Source organism: Austrofundulus limnaeus, unplaced genomic scaffold (assembly GCF_001266775.1).
Source record: "Austrofundulus limnaeus strain Quisiro unplaced genomic scaffold, Austrofundulus_limnaeus-1.0 Scaffold2650, whole genome shotgun sequence".
In the NCBI taxonomy this organism is placed as follows: domain Eukaryota; kingdom Metazoa; phylum Chordata; class Actinopteri; order Cyprinodontiformes; family Rivulidae; genus Austrofundulus; species Austrofundulus limnaeus.
In genome coordinates this window covers 7,644-12,631 of record NW_013955052.1, presented here as the reverse complement: position 1 = coordinate 12,631, position 4,988 = coordinate 7,644, and the positions used below count along the sequence as shown (strand labels likewise).

The following is a 4,988-nucleotide window of genomic DNA, read 5'->3' as shown; positions in this document are numbered from 1 at the left end:
TGAAGAAGAAGAAGAGCAGCAGCTTTTGTTTCTATAGTGATGAAAAGTAAAAATACCCCCGTCTGTCCCTAAGCAACAGCAGGCCGACCAATCAGGTCCTCCCACAGGTGAGAGCACAACTCTGGTGTCCTGGCTGAAAGGCATGCTGGGAAACGGAGTCAAACTCACATCGAAGACGGTTTGTTTTTTATTCTCTGTTGTTTTATTTCCTCCTCTGATGGAAGCTAGCTGTTAGCTAACAGCAGCTGCCTCTGAAAAGACTTTAAGATCCTGTTTTTAAAGTTATTTAAAGTTTTAATTGCAGTTTGGTGACTTTGGGCCCAGGGCTGTGTTTGATTCTTGTTTGGTTTAAATGATCCTGTGCTGCCCCCTGCAGGCCTGGACCTGTTGGTGCACCGAGTCCAGCTGCTGAGTAAAAACTCCTCTAAAGATTTTATTTCTGATTGAACAAATAATAAACTCCGGTTTTAAGTNTTATCACTTAATTAATTTGTTTATTTAGTTATATTTAATAAAACAAAATTTTTACCTTGTTTATTTATTGTATTTTGAGTAAAACAGCTGTCCGTAGACGTGTGGGGTCCAAAGTACTGGGCTAAAATGATTACTGTGACAGTTTGGATCTGTTCTTTTTTGTTTGTTTTATATTACTGTAATTATTTTATTTGCATCCTTTATTGACACTGTGCTGTTCAATAATGCACAGTTTGATCCACGTTTAGATCTGCCTGACTCTGTCTTGTCTTGTGCTTGAACACACACTTTGGACCAATACGCAATTTTTCCTTTTTTTTTCTCCATCTCATTAATACACCAGTTGGCTGACAGCTTATTTGATTGTTTTGGTTCTTAGTCATTTATTTTCTATTGTTTGATATTTATCTGTTCCTTTTCTTTAATTCTGAAAAATATAAGTAAAGTTTTTAAAAAAAGAAATCATTGAGTCAACATGAGAGGAGCCACACTGTGATTGGTTAAAAAAGACATTTATTTACAAAACTTCTCCATCGATGAAAAACAACCGCGTAAAAAAAAACACGTGGACATCGAACTTCCTGTTTTACAGAGAACGATGGTTACGTATTGTAACCCAAGCTTCTATGAGTGTAAGCTCCGCCCTCTAAGGCTATCGATAGCCTTAGAGGGCGGAGCTTACACAAAATAGAAGCACAAATAAAACGACACGACAGTCACACGTTCACCGACCAATGACAGCTCAGGTGAGAGGCCCGCAGGTCATGTGACCTCAGAGGGTCATGTGACCTCAGAGGGTCATGTGACCTCAGAGGGTCATGTGACCTCAGAGGGTCATGTGACCTCAGAGGGCCACAGCAGCTTTAAAGGAACGTTCCAGCACTTTCACGTGTTCCATGTGATCAAACAACTGGTTCTTTGATCCGATCGGATGAATCTTCTCCGACAGGATGAAGGTCAGTGCTGAGTCATCAGAAAGGATTTGTTTCTTTGTTTGGAAACCTTCAGGGTAAGTGCAGAACCTGAACCGGAGCAGAACCAGAACCTGAACCAGGAGACTGGAGACAAGATGTGATGATAAGGACTTTCAGCTGATTTATTCAAAGCAAAATCTCCTTCATTTTTTATCTTTTATCCGTCATGATGGTACAAATCTTTTTATTTCATCTGTTTTTCAGCACAAATCTCGTTCTGAAATAATTGTGATATTTCAACATTTAATACTGCGGGTAAAATAAGTATTGAACACGTCAACATTTTTTCTCAGTAAATATATTACTAGAGGTGCTAATGACATGAAATTTTCACCAGATGTCGGTAACAACCCAAGTGATCCATACATACAAAGAAATCAAACCATAAATGTCCAGAAATGAAGTTATTTGTAATAATGTGGAATGGCACAGGGAGAAAGTGTTGAACACATGAAGAAAGGGAGGCGTAAAAAGGCATGGAAAGCCAAGACACCAGCTGAACTCTCTCAGTAATTAGAAAGCAAGCCTGCCCCTTGTCAGTGCAAGTTAATATCAGCTGGTTCAGTCCCAAATGATGGCCAGGTATCACACAAGAACCATCTGATGATGGGTAAAAGTAAAGAGCTCTCTCAAGACCTTCACAACCTTATTGTTGCAAAGCATAATGATGGCATCGGTTACAGAAGAATGTCTAAACTTCTGAAGGTTCCAGTGAGCACTGTTGGGGCCATAATTCAGAAGTGGAAAGAACATRATTTCACCATAAACCGACCACGACCAGGTGCTCCTCACAAGATTTCTGACAGAGGAGTGAAAAGAATTAGCAGAAGAGTTGTCCAAGAGCCAAGGACCACTTGTGGAGAGCTTCAGAAAGACCTAGAATTAGCAGGTACGATTGTTTCAAAGAAAACAATAAGTAATGCACTGAACCACCATGGCCTGTATGCACGCTCACCACGCAASACTCCACTGCTGAAGAAACAGCATGTTGAAGCTCCTTTAAAGTTTGCTGCACAACATTTAAACAAGCCTGTGTAATACTGGGAGAATATAGTCTGGTCAGATGAGACCAACATTGAACTGTTTGGATGCCAGAATACACATCATGTTTGGAGGTCAAATGGCACTGCACATCAGCCCAAAAACACCATACCAACAGTGAAGTTTGGAGGTGGGAACATCATGGTGTGGGGCTGTTTTTCAGCATATGGTACTGGCAAACTTCAAATAATTGAAGGAAGGATGAGTGGAAAAATGTACAGAGACATTCTTGATAAAAATCTGCTTCCATCTACCAGGATGATGAAGATGAAACGTGGCTGGACATTTCAGCAAGACAATGAGCCCAAACACAAAGCCAAGGAAACTCTCAGTTGGTTTCAGAGAAAGAAACTAAAGCTGCTGGAATGGCCCAGCCAATCACCTGACCTGAATCCAACAGAAAATCTATGGAAAGAACTAAAGATCAGAGTTCATAGAAGAGGTCCACGAAACCTTCAAGATTTGAAGACTGTTTGTGGAAGAATGGGCCAAAATCACACCTGAGCAATGCATGCCACTAGTTTCTCCATACAGGAGGCGTCTTGAAGCTGTCATTGACAACAAAGGCTTTTGTACAAAGTATTATATAAATTTCAGTAAGTGTGTTCAATACTTTTTCCCTGTGCCATTCCACATTATTATAAATAACTTCATTTCTGGGCATTTATGGTTTGATTTCTTTGTATGTATGGATCACTTGGGTTGTTACCAACATCTGGTGAAAATTTCATGTCATTAGCACCTCTAGTAATATATTTACTGCGAAAAATGGTGACGTGTTCAGTACTTATTTTACCCGCTGTGTATCTAAACCTTCACCTCCATCAGGCTATAACTTCTGATGTTTCAGCTATTTATACTTTTGAGATATTAAGCTTTTTAATAATAAATGAAGCTGTTTTCAACATTCTTAAAACCTTTAAAATAATTATCAATCTTTACTGCACTTTTTACTTTTGTTATGCTTGTTTTTTTTATATTTTTGTGCTTCTTTCAGATTCTTTTGGATGATTTCAGCTGTCTTCTGTTTTTAGCTACTTCGAGCTTTTAATCTTATCATTTTGTGATAATTTTAGCTTCTTACTGCTTAATTTAGCAAACATACTTTGTTTCTTTGTGCTAATGTAAACTATTTGTGCTTCATTCAGCGTTTTGATAAATTCATGTTTTTTTGTGTTTTTAGCTACCTTTTTTAGCTAATTTGAGCTTTTAAAATCATATTTTTGTAAAAATTTCAACTTTTTTGATAATTTTAGATGTTTTCTGTGTTTTTAGCTAATTTGAGCTTTAAAACTCTCATCTTTTTTTATCTCTTTGAGATAATTTCAGATTATTTTCTGCTTAGCCTTCAGAGATGCCAAATTGCTTTCTTGCTCTTTCCAGAACCTGCCCCTCCTACCCTGCTTTGCTGCTTTTTCAAGTCTTCTTTCTACCTACCATCTGAAACAAAAATAAATGATGGATTTGGTCAACTGGTCTCTGAACATAATTGACACTATTTTTACCACATTAAGATTAGATTGAGGGGAACAAAGCTGTCTGAGTGGAACGGTAGCTGCGGGGTGGATCAGTGGTTCTTGGGGATGTTGGAACCTGATGTGTCTCGTACCACTTTCCATTGAAGATGTGGAAGATTTGTATATATTTGGATTTATGATAACTGGATTTCTGCTGATCGGAGGAGGTGGAGTCCTGATTTATCGAAAAGTGAAAGCGACCCTGACAGCAGTACGGGCCGTTGAGAAGCTGTCGGGCGCAGTGGATGGACTCTGCCGGGGTGGGGGAGCACAGACTCAGTGTTTTGGGGAGGTAAATCACCAACTAGATGTGGTTCTGACGAGAATCGCAGCTCAGGAGCGAGCCTCTTGCATGTAGGATTATATCTGGGTGAAGCTCCAGACGGCGAGAGGCAAGGAGATCCCCGAATTTGGCTTATGTGGAACTTTTTTTGCCACTTCAGAGGTGCAGTTAAGACTAAAGGAGCAGAAAAAGTCAAGGCTGCTTTGTTCCAAAACAATTGTGTTTATCTATTCGGTTCCCAGCTGCTGGGCCTCGAAGGCCATGCTTATCTAAACTCCCCTGGATGTTAAGTCAACAAAGGCTTGATTCCCCCCTCCCATCCCCATCACCCGTGCGGGAGCCGGCCTGGACCCAAGGCCGAGGAGGAGGAGGAAACGCTGAACTCTGATGAACCGAGCATGGAGATAACATCATTGACTCTGGTGGGAGCTGGTGACGGGCTCTATCACAGAGATCTACCCTCAGTAGTCATCCAATTCTAATTCGAATTTTGAGCAAATTTTTAAAATTTCGCAAAAAGGAAAGAACGAATAAATGTGAATCAGACGTGTTTCCATCAACTGGCTTGAAGCGAATCAGTTACGTCAGACGCAGGCGTGTAGTAAACAGGAAGTAAAAGTCGCATCTCAGGAAAATGGAGAGAAGTTATCAGGAAAGTGTTGCTACTATCGGGAAAGTTGTACTTATTCTGTCATATCA

At 40.0% G+C, this 4,988-nt stretch overlaps 1 long non-coding RNA gene across 1 annotated transcript; it reads right to left on the bottom strand.

Moving 5' to 3' along the window:
* Nucleotides 1–970: 970 nt before the first annotated feature.
* Nucleotides 971–1,771, bottom strand: LOC106511291 (uncharacterized). The gene is made up of 2 exons (XR_001309506.1): nt 1,318–1,771; nt 971–1,281 (listed from the first exon to the last, which is right to left on the bottom strand). It is a non-coding gene; the product is annotated as an uncharacterized LOC106511291 (long non-coding RNA).
* Between the last annotated feature and the right edge of the window lie 3,217 nt (nt 1,772–4,988).